Here is a 25,545-nt window from a genome sequence, read left to right on the forward strand (position 1 = left end):
TAATGGGATACTGTTCTGCAGCATTGAAGTATCTAATATGTGTCCTGATCTATATATAAAATTCATAGTAAAATAAGTATCCAATTTTATAGTTTTGAAGCTATTCATGTAGTTACATAAATTTTGAACATGTAACAAAAGATAAACATAAATTAATATTATAGTTGGAAGAGTCTGCTCATGTTAAGGTAGCGACTTTTCTGTGTGTTTGTTTACAGTGACATCAGATATATAACAGACCTCATGCCATTAATCAGTAACTCAAAAAGACGGTAGCATTATTGATAGCAGTGCAATGTAAAGAGGCAATGGTGTCTTCTTACAAGTACTATATTCCTTGACTCATACAGTATAAATGAAAATTCGTAGTCAAGTTGGACTCTATAGAATACAGTATGCATATTCCTTCAAAATAAGTGTTATAATTAAGTGTCTTTGGTGGATAATAGTCAAAGAAGAAGCCACATTTTTATGGGCAGTCACCATGAATGGGCTATGATTACCACTGAAATGTACATCAGGAGAGCTGGAGATGGAGTTGAATCTCACTTATATGAGATGCATCCAGTATCTTGATCATTAAACTTCAGCGTAGACAATGCACTCATCTGCTAGCAAGAAATGCTGATTCACATCTGTGGTCCTGATGCAGACAACCACTAATTTTGACTCAAATGATGATACACTTCTTCCTCCACATCCAAATCTACATCCATACTCTGTAAACCACTATGAGGTACACAACTAAGGATACTTCCTATTATATCACAGATTAAGGTTTCTTTCCAATCTAGTCACACATGGGCTATGGGAAGACTGCTTAAATGTCTCTGTACATGCAGTAATTAGTCAAATCTTGCCCTAATGATCACTTTGGATGCAATACAAGAGATTACATAGAATAGTTGACATCTGTCTTCATGCATCTGCTAGTTTAGTTTTTCAGAACTTTTGTGAATACCTCCCATGAGACAAACAAGCCTTTGACAGTTTGGGCTTCCCTTTCTGTATTTATTTGCATCTAACATTGAAAATCAAAGCAACCTATCTAAGATAAATAGGGTTTTAAGTAGACTGAAACCCTTAGCTTTTAATATTTTTCATGAAGAAGAGCAATAAAATGACCAATTTTTCTTGGTAGTTTTGTAGTCCCAGTGCATCAACCACATGAAATATAATATTATGTGTGCATAAGTGCTTACTGTCTTCCTGTCTGGAATCAGGAGCTGACACAGTTTAACTGCTGGTGACAAGATTTTTCACTTGTTGTTGTAGTCTTCTGGTTTCATGTACTCTCCATACTAATCTATACTGTGCAAGCCCTTTCATCTCCCAATCACTGCTACAACCTACATCCACTTGAATCTGGTTACAGTGATCATCCCTTGGTCTCCACCTACAATTTTTACTGTCCAAATTTTCATCCAACACCAAGTTGACAGTTCCTTGATGCCTCAGAACGTGTTCTATCAATAAATCCCTGCTTTTAGTCAAGTTTTGCCATAAATTTCCTCTCTCCCCAATTCGATTCAGTATCTCTTCATTAGTTACATGATCTACCCAACCTATTTTCAGCATTCTTCCACAGTGCCACATTACAAAACTCAATGCTCTTTTCTTGTCTGAACTGCTTATCGTCTGTGTTTCACTTCCCACAAGGCTATATTCCAGACAGATAACTTCTCCAAAGATTTCTTACTACCTACATTTATGTTCAGTGTTAAGAGATCCTCTTTTTCAGAAATTCCTTCCTTGCTGAAGCCAGTCTGCATTTTATATCCTCTCTACTTTGGCCGTCATCAGTTATTTTACTGCCCAAATATCAGACCTCATCTAGTACTTTCAGGGTCTCATTTTCTGATTTAATTCCCTCAGCATTGTCTGATTTAATTCAATTACAGTCCTTTACCTGATCCCACTCAACTGCTTTTTCAAGTCATTTGGTGTTTCTGGCAGAATTACAATGTTCCTGGCAAATCTCAAAGTTTTTATTTCTTGTACCTGAACTTTAATTCATTTCCCAAAGTTTTCTTTAGTTTCCTTTACTACTTGTTCAAAGTACAGACTGAATAGCATCAGGGATAAGCCACAATCCTATCTCACTTCCTTCCTCAACTACTGGCTCCCTTTCATATCCTCTGCTTCTTATTACTGCAGTCTGGTCTCTGTGCAAGCTGCATATAACCTTTCACTCCCTGTATTTTATGCCTGCTATCTTCAGGATTTGGAAGTGTGTATTTCACTCAATATTGTCAAAAGATTTCTCAAAGTCTGCCAATGCTATAAACATACATAGGTGTGCCTTCCTTCTATGATAGGTTGTAGGGTCAACATTATCCCATGTGTTAATCTATTTCTCTGGAACCCAAACTGATCTTCCCCATGGTTGTCTTCTACTAGTTTTTCCATTCTCCTGTAAATAATTTTGTGTCAGTATTTAGCAACCATGGCTTATTAATATTTACACTGGTTAGCACCTGGTTTCTTTGAAACTGGAGGTATTACATTCTTCTTGAAGTCTGAGGGTATTTCATCTGCCTCATATAATTTACACACCAGGTGGAACAGTTTAATCACCACTGGCTCTTCCAAGGATCTTAATAATCAGAGGGAATTTTCAGTTATGTAAAGTTGGAGTGTAGCCATATATGGAAGTGAAACATGGATGATAAATAGTTTAGATAAGAAGAGAATATAAGCTTTTGAAAAGAGGTTGTACAGAAGAATGCTGAAGATTAGATGGATAGATTATGTAACTAATGACGAGGTATTGAATAGACTTGGGGAGAAGAGGAATTTGTGGCACAATTTGACTAGAAGGAGAGATCAGTTGGTTGGACACTTTCTGAGGCATCAAGGGATTACCAATTTGGTATCGGAGGGAAGCTTGGAGTGTAAAAATCGTAGAGGGAGACCAAGAGATGAATACACTAAGCAGATTCAGAAGGATGTAGATTGGAGTAGCTACTTGGTGATGAAGAGGCTTGCAGAGGATACAGTAGCATGGAGAGCTGCATCAAACCAGTCTCAGGACTGAAGACCTCAACTGCAATAATATCTAAATGAAAACATTAATATTAATCATACAATAATAGCTCCCTACATGACTTGTGAAGTTAACCAGAATCTTCTATTCATAAATTTAGATACTCAGATGAATTGAAAGAGTGGCTAATATGGTATGTTTTTAATTTCCTTTTGAATGTATAATGATTTGAGGGAGCATGTTTAAAACCTTTGCACCAATATGAAGAACTCAGACAATGAAGTAAAATATACAGTAGTTCCAGAACTGAATTCAGAAATGCCTCACAACAGTATCACATCTCATGACTGAAAGACAATGACTAACACTCCAAAGAAGCACTTGTAAAGATTGCCAGCCCTGTAATGCCTTCCAACCTCATATTAATTTCCTAGGGCTTAGCAATAACTTGACAGAAGTATCAGGTAGGCATTTGGTATCACTGTAATTCCTTTCCAGCCAGCAGTAGTCTGCTTAGCAAAAGTCTGAAAGATATAGCATGTTTGGGAGTATGATCTTCACAGTGTTATTATTAATAATAATATTATTTATAATCTTATTATGAATATAACTGTATTTTTCTTTTGTGCAGAAATACATTCCCCCTGCTGTCTTCACTCTTCAACACTCTCTCAATTTTATTAGTAACTTCTGTAATTGAACCACTCTGTGCCTTCTGTCTCTCCTTAGATGATAAAATTTTCTGCCATTTTTGATAGCTAATTTAACACAATATAATTTTGGAACACAGTGATCTTGCTTCACAATATTAGTTATCGTTCCTCTTAAAATCACTGACATTCATATATATGAACAAAAATAATCAGTTTTTGAGAATGGAATGTAACTGGATACATAAAAAATCTACTCACCAAGTGGCAGCAGGAGAACCCACATGTAAAGGTATTGAAATTTGCAAGCTTTCAAAGCAAATGGCTCCTTCTTTCATCAGAAAGGTTGAAGAAGGAAGAGGGGTTAATCAAAAGGGCTGGTGTGGTGTAGGAAATGGGGAGGGCTCGGAAAAGTCACCCAGAACCCTGGGCCAGTGAAGAATTACTGGATTTCTCATCCCATCTGGTGAGTCTCCCCTAACCTGGGGTTCTGGGTGACTTTTCCCTCGTCATCGCTTATACTTCACCAGTCCTTTTCCTTCACTGCTCTTCCTTCCCATCAAAGCCCCTGCTGCTTGGTGAGTACACTATTTTTATCTGTCCAGTTATGTGACATGGCTATATGTGCTTTGTAAACATCTCAGTACCTCTTTTGTGTTAATTTTCTTTTGCAGTATTTAAGGTATTTCAGTATTTTTTGTACTGTATTCATGAAAGAGTACAGAATTTTTGGACAGAGTCAGTTACTAAAAGTGATGGACATTTAGTGACAGTTATTGTAGAACTTGTTGCTAGTCTGTGCTCTAAAAACTTTTATGTTAACTAGATTTCTATGCAGTAGCCTAAATGTTTCAGCTTCCATTTCTAGTCCATAGATGTATTTGTCTTTCCAGTAATTTTACTGGTTAAGTTTTGATGTGGAGTAGAAAACAGCCTTGGTTGCAATGTTGAAATTACTGTTTATTATTTAAGAGAAAGTTTTAATGTCAAATTTTTTTCTTTTTTGTTACAGAATGGCTTTCCACGTCTTTTATGTCATTCTTCTGTTGTGCATAAGTGCTTCTTCATATGCAGATGACACAGCAGAAGATGATTCAGAACCACTTGACAGACACTCTCTTCCTGTGATGAATCTTCCTGGTATGTTATTGCATTGAATTTGCAAGTGTCCTATTTTTTGCCTTATTCATTTTAGTACAAACTTTATTTCTGCAGTTTTGATTTTGCATAATACACAAGGTTTATACACCTTACATTATTTGAAAATCAGATAGTTTCATTTAACAATATACAGATATAGCTGACTGCAATTTTCTGTTGTTATTGTACATGCATCATGATTAGTAATTTTTAGTTGGACTGGGAGGGAGTTTGTGGTGCAGGACCCTCATATTCAAACAGCAGTTGTGGACCGTTAAAGTAATGTAGGGGACATAATTAGGGCAGTGTGGATTTAAAACTGTAAAAAATTATTACCTGTGTGTCAATAATAATGAAACACACTATGAAATCAGCACTGACAATCAAGCAACATGCATAAATTGATTATGTCACAAAAAATATGTTATTCCTTATCATTAAGAGATAGCACATTTGAAGTGTTGCATTGAGATGTTACAGTATAGTCACGGACTATCAAATTTTTATTTATACAAGAAAACATTATTGGGCTATTATGCAAATACCTAGCCTGTGACATCAGAAAACTTTTTCAGGTTTGTACTCACACTGCTGTTAGTTTTGGCTGCCTTGAATTGTTGGCAAGAATGAAAAAAAAGTTTATCATTATGGGCTTAGAACTGCAGGATAATGATTGATGTTGAATGGGATGCCGTATCATATGCATCATTCTATCTAACAGTGTCAAGATTTTGGAGATGTTTTAGCCACCTTACATGTTATATTCTTATCAATAAATATGACAATCTCTCAGCAGAAAAGATAACAATGTCATTAATTACCCATGGAAAAGGTATGGTTAGGATTTAATTTCTCATCAGCAGTATGGTCATTAGAAATAAAGCACTAGCTCAGACAGTGTAATGTTGGGGAACGGAATTGGCTATGTCCTTTTTGAAAGAGCTGTCCCAACATTTAGCATTAATTGACGTGAGGAAACCACAGTACATCTAAAACATGAATCCTGCTCCTGGTAAATATAAGTCAAGTACGGCAACCACTGGCTACCTCACTTGGTGTGTTAGGTGCACAAATTCCCCACAATGACAGTTACTTGTTGGTTGTATGCTCACAAGTACAGTCATTTTCATGAAATTCTGTGAATATAGTAGCCTTCATATATGTCATGCATAGCAAGGTTTAACATACAATTGCAAGGTTTAACATACAAAGATTGAACATACTCTTTTCAAATACAGACACAGTAATGATGGGCCTGTTGAGGGACAGGATCTCACAACTGAATATACCACACTCTTGAATTTTTTAATCACAATTGGCATACATGATGTCTCAATATGTTCTTGACCAGATGCCTTATGTCCTTATACTTAAATATTCTAATTGCTCTAGGAAATTTCCCCTATGAAGAGCATCACTGGGATTGTATTTCACTCAATGGTGGAATATGTTACAAACTATCTCACTGAGTCAAAAAATTCTTATCGATCAATGACTGGATAATATTTTAACTCAAAAATCAGGGTTAACTATGAAAATGTTCTGACACTACCAACTGGAAGTTAGTTAGCCTTAAATATGTCAGAGTATTTTTGCTGAGCTTCAACATTTAACCTGGATCACTCTCAAATATGTTCTATGAAAGGAGATTACTAATTTGTACTTAGTAAAAACAATTAGGTTCTTAGGCATAAAATTGTGGCAGAAGTTCACTCTTAGCCTCTGAGTAATCAGTGAATAGATATACGCTTTTTGATTAGATACTACTTGACCATAATTCATGGGAGAGTTTCAAACCACCTGTCAAAACCTTGTACAGTTCAAATAAGATTTGCTACTCAGCAAAAATTCTGTTCTGCTCCATCTAGCTGCAGCTTGTGAACTCTCTGGCTTTCTAGAACTGAACTTGTCTCTTCAAAGTAGCATGACAAACATATCATAAATTGCTTTAGTGCAATATGATCTGTTCTCCAGAATAATGATCAGCAGTTCCAATTGAGAGTGCTGTATACGAATTTGGACAAAACAAAACACAACTGCAATTAATGAGAATTCCTAAGCTGACAGAATTGGACTGGGTGCAGGCACGTACCAGTGATCTCTTTTCTTGGTGTGGAGATGTCTATACGTGCAACCATCCAACTCTTAAACATTCCAAGAGTCATGGTAGATTTTGTAAATACCTATTCTTTGAACAATATTTCTGTTTATCTGCACAACTAATAATGTTTCATAGCATTCGTAGCAAGGACACCCATATGAGAGTTTCTGATTTTTTTTTTTTTTGGGAGGGGGGTGGGAGGGAGGGGGGGCTAGCTAGATCTGGAACTATGGAGTATTTTTAATGTCTTGGAAGATGAATGGTGACTTGTAGTTAGCCACAGAAAAGTTCCAGTTATGAACCTGTCTGCACAATACAGACTTTTAAATAATATTTTTGCTTTCCTGAGAGGTGTAGGTATGGGTGTCCTGGATTCACAGCAATTCTCTACATGAAATGATGCTTGTAGAGTTTAGTTACACATTTAGGTGCAATGAAAATCAGTCATGGGACCCAATTAACCAAGAAAATTCTCTGAATGAGCCAAGCATAAATCACAGCTTTCCTCTTCCTCTCCAAAAACCAAACCAGTTCAAATTAAAGTTCAATCTTCTTTTTTACACACAGAGTCAAGGAAATGCGCACTGTGTCATGAGTCTAGATATGACTCATAGTTTCTATGAACTTGCCATTAAATAAAATCCTTCTATCATTGTTGTTGTGTGAGTGGTGTGACATCATTTTACAAATATATTCATAGAATTGATACATTACAAAGTGAGACTACAGATGATTTGACTGTGTAATTATATCATTGCTTTGTTTTTGTAATTAAATATATAATTTTACTCATAAAATTTCTATTCACATCAAGGTTGCCTCTGTGAAGATATTTTGAGCTTTCTATTAGATGTTAAAACACAAATTTAAGTAAAAACATTGAACAGGTGCATAAAATAGACACTAAGTAGTACATCTGACTTTCTGATGTTATTTAAGTTAAAAATTGTGGTCTGAGAGGCTGTGTTGATGTATAAAACAGTTTTCTGATGTTTTACCTCCAACTGCAGGAGGTAATGTAGCTACTGCCACTAAGGCTTCAAGGGATATCACATTTATACATTTATAGAGTCATAGAGGGAACCACCAGACATCATGTGATGCTGACTATGTGATTACTCTGGAAGGCATCAACATTCTCAATCAAAAATAACTGATTGTAATTCTGTTGGCACAAAGTCAATGTTCGTATTTTATCTAGCTTCAAACCTTCTTCTTTTATGACTTGAAAGTCTTTTCGGGTTTGCTGCCAGATCCGGCAGCTGCCAGATCCGGCAGCAAACCCGAAAAGACTTTCAAGACTTATTACGCCGGGAAAGCCTACATAGTTACTTCTTCTTTTATATTAAAATTATTACAGTGTTTATGAATCACTATTGCTTCTCTATACATGTCTGATGATAATGTAATGTCATTGCTAAAATGCTCATCTCACTGAATTTTGTTTTGTGGTTTCCATCTCACATTATCATGTGCACATGTATAAATAAGAGATAGAGATTCGTAAACACCATAACAATTTTAATAGAAAAGAAGAAGTTTTGAAGTTAGATAAAATATGGATGTCGACATTGCACCAACAGAATGACAATCATTTATTTTTGATCAAGAACGATGATGCCATCCAGAGAGAGTCACACAGTCTGCATTATGTGACGTATGATTGTGTCCTCTATGCACCCAATAAGTGTGAGAGCCCCTCAAACCTTAGTGGCAGTAGTCATTTTACTTCAGAAGATGTCTCCCACAGTTAGAGACGAAATGTAAGGAAACAGTCTTGTACATTGACTATGGCTTCTCAGCCTGGAAGTTTTAACTAAAGAAGACACAGCTGTGGAAGATTACACTGTATACTTGTGATGTTATGTTTGCTAAACTTCATATAGCACACAGGTGCATGTGTGCACAAAAACACACACACACACACACACACACACACAGTTGCCTTGTTCAACTCTTTTGTTTAAGTGTCTGGCCACTATCCAACATCTTCTCTGTACAGTGTGTGGTTTTCTTTTCTGATATGCTCAGCTAGACTTTTATCATATAAACATTAATGTAGTTAGAAATAGCCAGAGTCTAGTGTAACTGTATGCATGTCATCAGTGGGCCTGAGGACTGTTACAGAAGACCTGCCAGCCAACGTGATGTACTTCCTGGCTACTGCTGGCGCTATCATTCTCGCGGGTACTGGTGATAGGTGCTATACTCTCTCTTATCTTACCACTCTTTGGCATCAAGCTGTGCTACCTGTTGGGCACCTGTGAACATGTCACCTACTTCAGTCAGCCTCTTGGTGCTGTGGGAACTCAATATGATGCTTATGCCAATGGTGCCACTTTTAACAATCCAGTTCCTTCAACTGCTTATTCGTCATCAGCGTACCAAAAGCGGTAAGATATAACAAAGCATATTTATCTAACTGAGCTAAAAAATCTAGTTTCAATATAATTACATTTTAAAATCTAACGTCTGGTTGGTTCCAGCAAGCTGAACAGAGTATTTGTCAGACTGGCATTTTCTGAAATCTGAATCAAGCACAATTAACAAGAACACTTCACACTGAAAGCACTTTTATTTAGCACATATGGTGCTGAACTGTCTGCGCCAGCAGAAGGGCACCTACTTATAAGTGAACATAATGTTGTAGTAAATTCAAATAATTGTTAGCTGTATATTTAAGCAATGTCAGCTTGCTCTAAATGAAGAAAAATATAAGATAATGCAGATGAGGAAGAATATCAATCTTGTAAAATTTGAATACAGTATTAGCAGTGTGCTGCTCGCCAGTCACATTGATTAAATATCTAGGCATAATGTTGCAAAGTGATATGAAATGGAACAAGGTCATATGGATGGTAGTAGGGGATATGAATGGTTGACTTTACTTTACTGGCAGTGTTAACAAACTGTAGCTCATCTATAAGGGAGACTATATATAGAGAACTTGTGTGACTATTCTTGAGAGGTGTTTGAATGTTTGGGATTCTCACCAGGTCAGATTAAAGCAAGACATCAAAACAATAGAGAGGCATACTGCTAGACTTGTTATCAGTAGGTTCAATCCACATGTGAGTGTCAAGGAGATGCTTTGTGAATTCAAATGAGAATCCCTGGAGGGAAGATGATATTCGTATTTGTGAAATGTTGTTGAGAAAAATTAGAGAACAGGTACTTGCAGCTGACTGCAGAAAAATTCTATTGTTGCCAATGTACACTTTGCATAAGAATTACTTTTGAATGCATTATGGGAACAGCAGTGATCAATGTCTTATAAATAATTACTATTAAAAACAGTCTTGATCACAATTTATTTAACAAGGTGACCGGTTTCGACCACTACTGTGGTCATCTTCAGACCATTGAGTAGGAACCTCTTTCTGTTGGAGAATCACTACTTTGCATAAGGACTGCAAAGACAAGATAAAAGAAATTAGAGCTTGTATGGAGGCATATAACAGTTGTTTTCCCCTCATTCCATTTGTGAGTGAAATAGGAAAGGAAGTGAGGAGCACTGTGTGTACTATATGGTATCCTCCACCATACACTATAAGTGGCTGGCAGAGTAAGTATGTAGTGCAGATGTAAATAAGTTAAAATAATTTGCACAACAATTTTTATGACACTGATACTCCACTTACTTGTATAGAGTGTGTAACAACTAATTTACCAAAACTCAGTATTTAAAATGTTTTAAATGAAATATGTCAGTTATTTCTAATCATTTCAGGAAAACAGTTTACTAGTTTTAAAAAAGGAAAGAAGAAAATTATATGTCATTTGAGTTCTGTCATGGTATCAGCAATGTGGACACCACTATCAGCCAGGATAGTCGCCTCTGCCCTAGAACCATATGGGCAGAAAATGTGGGGTTGTGCTCTATCAGTATTATGGCGAGGGCAGAGCTAATTCAGTACTAAAATTCTCCAATACTCAAGACTTCCATACAGGGGTTTTTATCAGTGTCTCAGTGGGGTGTGTGGTCATCCAGACAGCAGGTTGCTGCCTCAGCTTAATTCTCAGTGGAGTTCTTGGCACTGCGACAGTGTGTGTGTGTGTGTGTGTGTGTGTGTGTGTGTGTGTGTGTGTGTGTGTGTGTGTGTATGTGTGTATGTGTGTGTTAAGCAGTGGGGTGCTGCCTCAGTCCTGGACAAAGACACACTACAGAAGGTCTTCACTCATTGGAACTGACTCAAGACCTGGAGCTATCAGATCTAGTAGCAACTTGCAGAACAGAGGCTAGCTGATGATGATACTAGCTGAAGCTGAAGTTGCTTGACCCCACATTTGACCAATGGCTGGCATGGAGGAATCTCTTAGCATCTGCTGCAGTCAAAGGTCCCAGAACCACTCGTTGCACACTTTTCTTAAGTAATGTGCAGATTATTCCCATGCTCCAGTCCTTAGGCATTCCTTACTTAATCCACATTTCCTTTATTAATTCATTAACAGCCATCTCCACCTTCTCCCCTCTCTCCCCTCTCCCCCCCCCCCCCCCCCCCCCCCCCCCCCACCCCCAATTGTAATAATTCAGCCTCTAAGCCTTCTTCTCCAGCTGCTGTACTATTCTTTAATTTTAAAATTGCCATCCCACTTCAGATTCTAATTCCAGTTCCAAATTCAGTTCCTCCTGTTGTTCACTCAAGCTTTCCCCTCTCTTCCCACCTGCCTTTCCATCAATTAACTTGCAAAACACTCTTGCCATCTTCCCAAAGCTTTGCTTTTATTTCCAATAAGTTCCATCTTTACCTTTATAGAAGTCCTCTCTTCATCCCTCTAGATCTTTCAAAGAATTTTTGTATCTCATTATTATCTCTCATTTCATTCAACTGCTCTTACTCCTTTCATACAGCCTTTTCTTCAACTTGCATTACTTATCCACTCTTTTACTCTTCTCTCTATAGTCTTCCTTTGCCAGTTTTGTTGTCTTCCTATATTTGTACCAGTGGGCACTTCCACGTTGAACAATTTCACTGTTCTCTGGTATCCTGCCCTCCTGGTACTTTTGCCACAGCTGCATGATGGCTGTTTTCTGTTTCCAATATTCATCTCCACCCATTCAGTTTCTACACCCCCTTCCTTCCATGCAGTCTTTTTTGCATCAATAGTCTCTTCTAATTTATTCTTGCATTCTTCCTACCTTTCTTTATTTTGGAGACTTTCTATACTGTGTTCCACTTTCACCCTACTCCTTTTGTTTCTTGCCATATCTGCATACTGTCTGTATCAGATCTACACTAAGTACAGTAATGGACTGTGTGTCGATCTGCCCCTCTACAGATACTACTTCCATATTGTCTGATGTGTGCCATTTATCTATAATTACTTGGTCTATCTGGTTTCTTGTAACTCCATCTGGTAATGCCCACATGCATTTCTTAATATCTTTCCTCTGATGCCATGTGCTTTTTATTATTGTCTGCTTACCACTGGCAAAGTCTGTCAGCCTTAGTCCATTATCATTACTGTCTTCATGCAAGCTTTCTTTCCCCATTATGTTTCTATACACTTCTTCACTCCCTATTTTAGCATTCAGATCCCCAAAGATTTTTGTATCATGCCTTTGGACTTTGCTGATTTCCTCTTCCAGTTTGGAGTAAATTGCATCCTTCTCATCTTCATCTGATTTCTCCTTAGGGACATAGGCACATACATTGAACGCTGAAAAATTTTACCCTAACTCTCAAAGAACGCAATGTGTTGTTAATTGCTTTGAAACTAATTATATTTGACTTCACTGAGCTACATGTAAGAGAGCCAATACTGTGACGGCCTGTATCCCTGCTACTATACATCAATATACGATTCCTTGAATCAGTCTTTCCCTGTCCTTTCCATTGTATTTGTTGTAGTACAGCTGTTTTACTCTATACTTATCTATTTTTTCTATAATCGCTTGCAGTTTGCCAGGTCTCATAAGTGTCCTCAGGTTCCAGGTGGTTATCATGATATCCATTTTACTTCTTGTTAACCTTTTTCTTTGGCATGCCAGCACCCTGTAATCCATATCCTTCTAGGCTGATGTGCAGTATCTGCAACAATTCCATTTTACGAGCTGGGGTTTTTAGCCGAATGCCCAGCCCCCAACTTTGAGGACCAGGTTGGCTTCCCTTCACCTATAGAGTGCCCCCTGCTCTATGTGAGACATGATTCATCCTGCTCCTCTGTCAAAGCCTGTCTGGCTTGGGTGACCTGCCAGCAGCTATGCTACTGCCGACATTGCACTTGACTGCACTGAAACATGCAAACCCTCTCACCCAGCACTGAAGGTGCCTTTGATAATGATGTGACTTGCGGGAGAGTGTGACTCATAGTATGGGTAGAGCTTACACTTGAAAACTGGAATAAATTAGTAATTGGTTACTTTTACTGACCCCCTGACTCTGATGATACAGTTGCTAAAATATTCAAAGATTACTTGAGTATCATCTCAAATAGATACTCCACTCATAGAGTTATAACTGGTGATGGCCTTCAGTCTACCCTCGATATGTTGGCAAAAATACATGTTCAAAGCTGGTGGTAGGCATAAAGCTTCATCCAAAATTTTACTGAATGCTTCCTCTGAGAATTATTTTGACTTATTAGTTTAGGAGCCTACTCAAAATGTAAATGGTTCTAAAAACATACTTGTCCTCTTAGCAACAAATAATCCTGAACAAATAGGGAGCATCATGATGGGTACAGTGGTTAATGACCACAAGGTAGTTACAGTGACACTGAATATCATAAAATCCAAACCCACCAGAAATAAATCTAAAATATATCTATTTAAAAGAGTAGGTAAAAATTTGCTTCGCACCTTCCCAAGAGGAAGTCTCCATTCCTTCTGAACTAATGATGTAAGCATAGAACAGATGGTGCTTGAATTCAAGAAAGTAGTATCAATGGCAATTGAAAGATTTACACAAAATAAATCAATAAGAGATGGAACTGATTCCCCATGGTACATAAAACTTATTAGAATGCAATTGCAGAGGCAATGGAAGTAGCATGCTAAATTTAAAACAACGCAAAACTGCCAAGATTTGTCAAGCTCAAAATTTAGCAAGGACTCCCCAATGAAACTGTCTCGAAATTTGGCAGAAAATCGAAAGAGATTCTGCTCATATGTAAAGTACACCAGTAGCAAGACACAATCAGTACTTCTATATCTACGTCTACATCTATATTCTGCAAACCACCATTAGGTGCATGGCAGAGGGTACATCCCATTATACCAATAATTAGGGTTTCTTCCTATCCCATTCATGTACAAAGCATGGGAAGAATGATAGTTTGAATGCCTCTGCACGTGAAGTAATTACTCTAATCTTATCCTCATGATCCTTGTGTGGGTGATACACAGGGTATTCCTAGAGTCATCATTTACAGCTGGTTCTTGAAACTTTATTAATAGACTTTCTCAGAATAGTCTTCCTGTTCAGTTCTTTCAGTATCTCTGTGACACTTTCCCATGGATCATACAAACCTGTGATCATTCATGCTGCCCTTCTCTGTATACATTCAACACCATCTGTTAGTTCTATTTGTTATGAGTCCCATACATTTTAGCAATATTCTGGAACAGGTCACACGAGTGATCTGTAAGCAATCTCCTTTGTAGACTGATTGCACTTCTCCAGAATTCTGCCAATAAACCAAAGTCTAAGATCTGCTTTACCCACAACTGAGCCTACAAGATCATTCCATTTCATATTCCTACAAAGTGTTACACCCAGTGAGTTGGCCAATTCCAGCAGTGACTCACTGATACGATAGTCATAGGATACTAGTTTTTTTTCATATTGTGAAGAGAACAATTTTACATTTCTGAGCATTTAAAGCAAGTTGCTAATATTTGCACCACCTTAAAATCTTATCAAGATCTGACCAAATATTTGTACAGCCTCTTTCAGATGGTACTTCATTATAGATAACTGCACCATCTGCAAAAAGTCTGAGGTTGCTATTAATATTGCCTGCAAGGTCGTTAATATACATCCTGAACAGCAAGGACCCCAACACACTTCCCTGGGACACACCTGAAGTTACTTCTACATCTGACAATGACTCTCCATCCAAGAGATGATGCTGTGTCCTCCCTCCCAAAAAAGTTCACAATCCAGTCACAAATATCACTTGATACCCCATATGATTGTAATTTTGACAATAAGCGTAGGTGTGTACTGCGTCAAATGCTTCTCAGGAATCAAGAAATACTGCATCTATCTAACTGCCTTGATCCAAAGCTTTCAGTATATCATGCGAGAAAAATGTGAGTTGGGTTTCACATGATTCCATTGCCAACAGTGCTGGTAATGTTACCAATGACAGTACTACAAAAGTAGTTTTAATATAGTTATCCAAAATTCTTGCACCAAAGAATATGAAGTAAATAGTCCAGAACTTGAATCAAAAACAGCTGCTAACCTAACTTAGAATTGGACATCCTCAGCAACTCAAATCACTTAATAAAGGCAAGTACTTTATTCTCATGAAGTTATGAGTGCTATTGACAGGGGATCTTACATTGATGCCATATTTCCAGATTTCCTGATTTCCTTTTGAGACTGTTCCTTGCAATTGTCTTCAAATCAGATAGCAAGCCTATTGAGTATATCATCTCAGTTGTGCAACTGGATTTGTGTTTTACTGTCAGAAAGGCCACAGTTGATAGAAATTGATGCTAAGTCATCACGTGAAACGAGTAATGTCTGATGTTACCCAAGGAAGTATTATAGGCCGTCTGCTGTTCATAATCTACACAAATGATTTACGAAACAATTTGAGCAGCCCTCTTAGATTATTATCTGATGATCCTATCATTTATGGTGCAAAAAGTGGCAAATGACCCTAAATAATGAAAAATGGAGGTCATACACATGAGTACTAAAAGAAACCCATTAAGTTTCTGTTACATGATGAATCACACAAATCTAAAGGCTGCCAGTACAACTGAATACCTAACAATTATAACAATTGCAAATATGAACAACTTAAATTGGAATGATCACACAGATAATATTGTGGATAAGGTGAACCAAAGACTGTGGTTTCCTGGCAGAACACTCAGGTGATACAGTGAATCCATGGCCTACACCACATTTGTCTGTCCTCTGCTAGAGTATTGCTGTACAGCATGAGATCCATACTAGATGGGACTGATAAAGTTCAAAGAAGGACAGGGAGAGAGTAACATGGATACAATATAAAAGTTGTGGTGGCAATAATTAAAACAAAGGCATTTTTCACTGCTGTGAGCTCTTTTCATGAAATTTTAATCACCAAGTTTCTCGCCCAAAGGCAAAAATATTCTGTTGAAGTGTACCTTCATTGGGAGAAATGATCATAGTAACAAAATAAGAGGAATCAGAATGCACATGGAAAGATTTAAATGTTCTCTTTTCTGTGTGCTGTTCAGGAGCGGAACAGCAGAGAAATTTGTGGAAGTGCTTTGATGAGCCCTCTGCCAAGCATTTGAGTGTGAACTGCAGAGTGGTCGTGCAAGTGTAGATGGCCGGATGATTCTCTGCCACTGACAGACATATAAGTGAAGACTGGGGTTAAGATTATACCCAAGGATGAAATTTCTGTTACCAGAACCCTGTGCTGTTATTCACTGCAGTATTATTGGAGATGTTGGAACATCTGTTCTACCCTAATAAGCCAATTCTGGGTGGCTATAAGCTCATTGAGAGAACTGAGTATGGTGGTGACTAGGATATTATTCAGGTATGTCAGATTCCTGGCTGGCAGATTTCTAAAGTATTATCACATAAATACAGTTAAGGATCGATTAGGTTCTGGAGCATATCCACTATTACATCATACTTCATTCCATCCAGTAATATCCCACTGTTATGTAGTTCTAAGTGTATTGTTCCCCTTGAACATCCTTGCTTGAAGCAAGTGGTGATAGATACAACCGAATCATACAAGGAGTATATATGATCATGAGAGCTTGCCTTCTGAAAACATGATTGTGTTGCGAGTTTGTCATGTGGACATCCTCCTGCACTTCTTCCCCCAAAAAACATTCTATCTTGCATGTCTCTGTGACAGTCTGGGCCACCATGGAAGGACATACCATAATATGTTCCCTCTGGCATTGCTGCAGCTCATTTGCTGTCACCAAAGTATGCCTCTTCCCATCTGGTGTAACCAGGACAATCACCTTTGTCCAAACACATGAAAGTTTCACTCATCTTACGGGATACAGGTGAATTGCATAGCACTCATACCTTGTGTTGGTACCCACTACTGACAGCTTCTCAACCTCATTCTTCAAATCTCAGCATTGTATGTCAGTTTCAATGTCTTTCAATGATCCATCATGATGACATATTTTTGCCAGGTGAAAAGCACCCCACCCTCTATTGGTTTTACCTGCATGGTGCTGATCCTTCTGCAGCTTGAGAAGTGCAGCAGCATCAGTAACATGATTCCCTTCATGGACATCTCCCCAGGCAGTGTTCCCTGAAGCAGGGAAGCATCAAACCCTCTCAAGTCTCCTTTATATCATTCACCCTACGTTTTAATGTATAAGACAACGTGCGCATGGATTGTGCAAGAACGGTCTTCTCCACTTGCTGCTGCCCTCATATATGGGGCTGAAGCTGGTAACAGTGGCAGAGACCTCAGCATACCACAAAAAGTTCAGATATGCCAAATGTGGGCAACTGTTATACAAATAGGAAGTTGCAGTTTCACACTCACTGATGAGGTCATCTCAATTACATGGTATGAACCCTGATAATAAGTGAACAATTTCTTTGTCTTTCCTTTCAGGTTATAAGGCTTGTTAACATTGCCCACTGTCCTTCACAGTATTCAGATAACTTAGCAGTCTGTTGCTGCACCTGTACCTGATTTTCCAGGGATTTTATATTTACTTTTTGCACTTGATTAAGTTCTCAGGAAATTTTGTATCAGTTTCCTATTTTTCCCTTTTTTTGGTGATGGCATTTTCCAGCCACATATTACCTCATACAGTGACAGACCCATACTCTCATGAACTTTAGAATTCTACACTGCCACACTGTAGGATAATAAGGTATCCCAGTCATTATGATGACTGTTGACATAATGGCTTAACATTTTCCCTATTGTACAATGAATTCACTCAGTTCTTCCATTTACTTGTGCATGTAAAGCACTTGCCCCTAATTTATAAATATCTAACAAATGACAAAACTGTTTCATTAACACTAACATACTATTAGTACTCTGGTAAATATCCACATTTTTGGAATACCATACTTCAACAATGAATTATTCACCATGATCTGAGCCACCATGTCAGATTGCTGATAAGGGATAGCCACCATTCCCATGGCATGAAAAGTGATCTGTTATTGTTAGTACATAGTGAGTCCCTGCCAGCATTTTCCCCAGAAGAACTTAAGATATTTGAACCAATCACTTAAAATGGTTTACTGGCTTCTGGTAAACTTTGGAGAGGAATGTGCTGATGGCTCAATTCAGCACACTTTACACACTGTACACAGTTTTTGACATACTGCTCCATGGCCTGCTTTTGTGTTTGCCACCAATACTATTTGAGTGTATGTCGTTCTGAGGTTCTTCAACCCCATGGCCTGCTGACACATGACCTTGTGCCTATCTCAGTACTTCTTTCCACAGCACAGTTGCAACCACAACACTAAGTCTGTGTTTTGTTTGCTTACATAACACTGTCATGCACAATGAATTGTGGCTGCATTGCAAATAGCTTACGGTGTTTGCCTGAGCTCAAAAGTTTTTGACATTCTCCAGCAGTGTGACCCACTCCTTGTAAGATACAAACCTTCCACCTGAAGCAATGTGCACTCTAATGTTTTTTTCCTAGTCGTTGGATTACCTCAAAATCAAGCTCTCTGAATTTCAGTGCAGAATATATTAAACTGCTTGGTGGATCTTTCAAATCTAATAGCCATTTTAAAGCTGCATGATCAGTTTTCACTTTAAATTTCCTAACATGCAAATAACATCAAAAGTATGTAATGCCATGTATGAGACTCAGCATTTGTCTCTCTGTTCTATAGTAATTTCTGTCCAATTTATTCAACTGATGTGAGGCAAAGACAGCCAGATATTCTGCTCCATCCACTTGTTGACCCAATACACAGCTAAATGCATGATTATTTGTTTCACATGACAATATGAATTCCTACTCATAATTTGTAAAAACCAACAATGGGCCACTTGTCAACATTTCTTTCCATTTACTGAATGCATCTTGACATTCTGATGATCAGTGAAACTTCACTCCTTTTTTCAGTAGGTGAGTAAGAGGCCATCTTATCTATGAAAATTTTGGTACAAACTTTCTGTAATAATTTGCTAGGCACAAACAAGATTTTAGTTCCTGCACTGATTTTATTTACGTATTGTCTCTCATGACTAATCAGATGTCCTAAGTATTGTACTCCAGTAGTGCGCAATGACTTTTCTCTACATTGAGTGTCAGATGTGCTGCATGCAACCACTTAAACACTTGCCATTTTCCTTGGAAAATACCATACATTGCCTTGGTTTGAACCCTCAAAAACCTCCACCTGACAACATTGAAGTGTGACTGGTGCATTCTTTCATCCAAACAGCATGCATCGATGTTGGTAGTGTCTGGAAGGAATCAAAAATGTTTTCAGTTGTTTCTCTGATACTGCTTCTAGATGATGATAGCCATTCCACAGATACATGGTGGAGAAATACCTGCACTGCCCCAGATTATCCAAAGTTACATTATATTTGGGATTGGATAAGTGTCTGTAATCTTGCAACTATTTAGGTACTGTAATCGCAACAAAACTGCTGTGGCCTTTGTGCCATCTGTACTATTTTTTGGAATGGTCATCAATGGTGCTCCCCTAAGACTATTACTTACTGCAATAATACTGTCCTTTAATGCCTGATCAATGGACTATTCCATCACTGGTTGCAGATGACGTTGTATTCCGTATAGTTTATGATGCATGGGCAATGACTTTCCAGTTGTGATTTGATGCTGTGTCTCTAGGGTCACAAGCAAAGAGTAATGAGGATCAAACAGATCTTCAAACTCTAATAACAACAGTGCCATTGCTAACTTTATTACTCCTTTCAAGTGTTTTATGTTTTGCTGTAATGTATTGTAACAGGTAAAGGGTCTGAATTCATTCTGTCCAGATCATGTTCCTCTAAAATCTCCAAATTGGCAACCATCAACACTTAAGACAAGTCTATGTCATTGATCCCAAAGTAATCTGTTCTGACAGACAGTACATCCTCACCAAGTACACTACCACATGCAATGCCATGTCTTATATAATTCACTTTTAGTGGCTCAACCACATACAATATGTTTACTGAATGAGAATTTCACTCTGCAGTGGAGTGTGCACTGATATGAAACTTCCTGGCAGATTAAAACTGTGTGTTTGACCAAGACTCGAACTTGGGACCTTTGCCTTTCGCGTGCAAGTGGTCTACCATCTGAGCTACTCTACCCTCTGAGCTATCCAAGCACGATTCAAGACCCATCCCCACAGCTTCAATTCTGCCAGTACCTCATCTTCTACCTTCCAAACTTCACAGAAGCTCTTCTGCGAACCTTGCAGAACTAGCACTCCTGGAAGAAAGCATTCTCTGACATAACGTCCAAGCCTCATACATTTAAAACAAATCACTGGAAGGCCTGGGCATATGGAGGACTGTGCCCTGACAAGTTACACTTCCTGTACCTAACTGGACACAAACCACCACCTATTCTCTAGTGCGCCACCTAAAGTCACTTAAATTCGCATTCGGGAGGACGACGGTTCAATCCCGCGTCCGGCCATCCTGATTTAGGAGATCATTCCAGGCAAATGCTGGGATGGTTCCTTTGAAAGGGCACTGCCGACTTCCTTCCCTATCCTTCCCCAATCCGAGCTTGTGCTCCGTCTCTAATGACCTCGTTGTCGACGGGATGTTAAACACCAATATCCTCCTCCTCCTCACTTAAATCACTGATGGAGTCCACTTTATAGTTATCCATCATAAATGTGTTATGAAAAATAATTAGAAAAATATGTAGCATGCCACTCTGGTCAATCATATCATTCTTGCAAAATAAAAATAGTCCATTGAATGGTAGTTTCGTAAAATGTCAACCTCTACCTGTCGTTTTGGTGGCTTCAGTGGTCCAGAGACTGAAACTCATTTGAGTAAAACTTTGCAGTATAGAGGTCAGGGGTTTGCTTTATAAGTGGCTAAACACTGTATTTGCTGCTGCTGATGTATTTAATCATAAACTTGATTGCAAACACATTCCATGCCACACTTTCTACCACATAATATTTCTTTGATTTACATAGTTCCGTGAAGTGAATTTATGTCTTTGTGAGTCACAACAGACAATGTACACCTGCCATAACTTCAAACAACAGATTTGAAATGAGACTTAGCCAAGCAGAGCCATAACCACAACAACAATAGAAAACAAACTGCCTCACATGGTTTCAACTTATGGCCAAAGCCCATAATACACCAAAGATAATTTTCAAAGAAGTTACATTGATCTACACTATAAAATTAATTTTGTATTTTCTTCATAGTGGATACTGAAGCAATGAATTTAGTAAAAAGATGATGTCATTTTCCACTTTTGCTGTATTACTACAGAAAGTGGAAAATAATAGTAATAAAACAGCAAAATTGGAAAATGACTCTGTCTTTTGATTAATTTTGTAAATTATAAAAGTAGAGATGGATGCATTAATGTAAAATATAATTTGGATTAACATTAATAATTAATTTTATGTGATTTTTTAAAATTAAATGCAAAAAATCCGGATGACTAGCTTTTTAGAGTGCATAAATTTTTATATGCATACCAAAAAATACCAAAGATTTTCATAACTATCCATTAGGATACAGAAGTAGAAATAAGGGATAAATAAATTTAAAAATCAGCTTCTTTGCAAAAGCTGATAATCATGCAAATGTTGATCAAAAGAATATCAGATGATTCATAAACCAAGAGACTGTCATCAGTACAGGCAATCTGGAAAAGAGAAAATCACCCTTGGATTGTTACAACTTTCACCAGTTGAACCTTCCATTCGATCCTCCAATCCAGGCAATTTGGCACGTCAGTGCAATCACACGAAAAAACTCAAAAAATATCTTGTTTCCAATCACCATGTTGAAATGATGCTGCTGTCCCTTGATATCATTGTGTTACTGGCTTTCTTCTGACACCAAATGTGCAATGTTGTTACTACTATCAGCCAGAATAGTCATTTCTGCCCCACAATGGCATGTGCACGAATTGGGGGTTGCATTCTACCTTGCCACGGTGAGTGATGAATCACAAGAGAACGTTCAGTATTAACATACTTTATTCAGCAAGACTTCTGTTCAGGGACTGTTGTCAACATCTCAGTATTGTGTGTGGTCATCCAGGCATTGGATTGCTACCTCAGCATAACTCTTCATGATGTGCTAGGTACCACGGCAGTGCGTGTGTGTGTTAAGCAGGGGAGAGCTGCCACAGCTATGGCCAGCTATGGCCAGCTATGGCCAGCAAGGCCATAGGGCTGATGCAAGGAATACATTCTCAGTAGCCACTGAACTAACGCACTGGTGGCTGTGCACTTCAGACACCCCGCACCAAACTGGGGGTCCTCAGAGTCATCTGAAGTGTCAGTCAAAGAAATCCTACAGCAGGTCTTCACTTCGTGGCTATTGCTCAAGACACAGAACCTACTTCAGATCTATCAGTGGCTTGCAGACCAGTGGCTGTATGATGCTGCTGCTAGATGAAGCTGAAGCTGCTTGGGCTACTTGGATCACAGCTGATGTGAAGCCTGTCAAAGTGTCGGCTGCAGCTGGTAGTCCTGGAATAGGGCATAGTACAAATTCAAGTTGTGCCAAGAGCTGAGTGGCAAGTATTTATAGTTGCTTAGGCCACCTATGTTGTCACAGGAGACCACCTCCGATCACAAGGTTTGACTACAGAAGCACAGTGCTATGCCACAGCATGTGGAAGTCTAGCCCACAACTGCAGCAGACTGCGAAGTTACAGCATGCTGTGCCAGCAGTGTTCTAGTGCCTGGTGGTAGGATTTTGTAGGCTGCTCACCTGCATGCCCCTTCACACATTGAAAAGTCTGGTCTGTGGTTGTTGCCACAACAATCCTGTCAGCAATCAGTTCAAATAGTATAAAGACTAAGAGTAAAATACCAGTATTTATTAGTACTGATTATAACATGCCTGAGATTCACCAGAAACCAAGACTGCTGTTCTCAGATACCTCTTAGAAGATAATTATTTGGCACCTGCAGTTGCATATCATATCCATTGATGCATACAAGTTTGAAATGTTAGCTAATTATATGACAGTTTAAAATTGGTGAAAATATGGATGAGGTTACAGGTGAGGGCTTAGGGGGAATGAGAAGCAGAATTTCCTATGGAGGTATTTATGTGAAGGCTTAGGAAGAACATGAAGCAGAACTTTCTATGAACGAGGCTCTGACAGCAATAAAAAGAAGATGACTAAGAAGTAGTGAAATTGGTGAAAATAAATAAAGATGTTAAACTCTATTCTTCCTTTCTTTTTTTCTAGACTATGCAGGTGGGAACTGTCCCTCCAGCACATCCTCTTTCTTGCAATCCTTCTGAAATCAAGTATCCGCCTTCCACCAACTTCTGTTTGTGTTCCCACTTAAAACGTACCAGAGGAGCGGGAAGGGGGGGGGGGGGGGAGTTGAGACTGTGTGGAATTAAAAAATAAAAATTAGTGGAGGCAACCACTCACCATACAGTGGAGTAAATTGTTGACTGGTGGAAATCTACTTCTGTATCCGTACTCCACTAAACACTATGAAGTGCATCATAGAAGGTACTTCCTGTGTACCAACATTTAGCAGGGTTTTGCCTTGTTCCATCTGTGATTGGAGCATGGGAAGAATGATTGATAAATGCTTCTGAGCATGCTGTAATTAGTGTAACTTTGTTTTTGCAATCCCTTGGGGTGCAATATATAAGAGACTGTAGTGTGTTCCTAAGTTCCTCACTCAATACTTGCTCTTTAAACTGCAAGTAGAATTTCACAGGATAGCTGGAATCTATCTTCAAGAGCCTGTAATTCAGGTTTTTCAGAATTTCTGTGATCCTTTTCTGTGCTGTTCTTGGTACACATTGAATATCCCCTGTTGCTTTTTCCTTCAGAGCACACTGATGCACATGTACATACACAGCTACACTTACGAATTTGATCTACATGTTAAGTGATTATCTGTATGCTGGTCCAAGCTGACGCAGATGATGGTCATGTGCTTGCTTGTGTGAATGAATGAGTGTATCTTTCTCTTTCTTTTCCTGATGAAGGCCGTGGCCAAAAGCTGATGTGTAAGTGTCTTTTAATTGTGTCTGTCTGCAACTTAATATGTTATCTTTACAGTAAGTAGCAATTTATCTTTTCCTTACATTGTTGATGTTGCCACTTTGTGTTTCCATTGCTTGATTTTGTATGCTCAGAAGATAGATTCAAGTTTCTAACCTTGTACCACAATTTTAAGTTCCTTTTCTTATACCAATCGATTGATACATGACTTCTCTGCATGTCTGGTAGTTATCTTTTCTCATTTCATTGCTTACATTCCACCAAGTCTTACATGTTAAATCATTAGAGTGAAAGTTAATCACAATGTAACTGAGTTATTTTAATTGTAATTGATTACGTAAAATTTTTGAATTTGTTTGCTGTTACTTCAGTAATCTAGCACAGTTCCTTTCTACAGGGTTGGCACCTTAAAACAGGCAACCCTACTTACATTATCCACATCAGGTCTGGGTGACATAAGTTGGACTGTCTGTTTTAAAGTGCATGAAATATTTCCTGTGCCAGTTTAATTTTGACCAGCCTGCAGCATTAGATGCGTTTCTGACCCTTCACTGTATATCTGAAATACATTTTCATGCCCTGTATATACAATGTGAGCCTATACATTTTATGTCTGATATTTCAAATTAATTTTCATTTGAAAATAATATTGAAACTCAAGGTTACCCTTTGATGGAACTATATTTTTACATCTTCAAGAGCAATGTTAATAACTGTTTTGAATGCTGTGAATAGTTTTTTTCACTTTTGAATATGTCCATTGGGAATACAGGTATTTTGGCTGCTGACGGTGAGTACTTGACCCACCCCTCTGTTTTCCTAATTTTATTATTTTTTTTCCCTGTGATAAAAAGCATTATTAATTTTTATGTAAGATTTTTAATCAGAAAAAATTCATTTGCTCACACAGAACAGAGGTACTTATCAATACGTAATATCTTTTGTTCTAGATCATTGGAATATGTTGGCCCCATACTAAAGGCCTTGTCTGCAGCTTATGAGAAGTATGCTGTGCCTCTTGTGAAGAAAAAAGAATGATTCTGTGCTTGCAACACAAAAATTTTAATTTAATTTGTTAATAGTGTTTCTAAGGCACAATGTCTATAGTTATCTAATGTTATATTATTTTAAGAAATGTAAGTCAGATGATACCAAGTAAACAGTGAGAAATAAAAAAAAATTAAAGTTTAAATGTTCTCTTTGAATGTATTCTATCATGGTACTGATCCTTAACTGTGAGTAGGAATCTTGCTGAGATGGCAGAACTGACAGAATCTGTCACAGACAGAAGGAATGCTGCTCTCAGTTATCAGTA

The 25,545-nt window shown here is 38.1% G+C and overlaps 1 pseudogene; it reads left to right on the top strand.

Moving 5' to 3' along the window:
• LOC124731927 overlaps positions 1 to 25,283 on the top strand; it is an 81,627-nt pseudogene extending 56,344 nt beyond the window's left edge.
• Positions 25,284 to 25,545: the final 262 nt, after the last annotated feature.

Source organism: Schistocerca piceifrons, chromosome 1 (assembly GCF_021461385.2).
Source record: "Schistocerca piceifrons isolate TAMUIC-IGC-003096 chromosome 1, iqSchPice1.1, whole genome shotgun sequence".
Taxonomy (NCBI): domain Eukaryota; kingdom Metazoa; phylum Arthropoda; class Insecta; order Orthoptera; family Acrididae; genus Schistocerca; species Schistocerca piceifrons.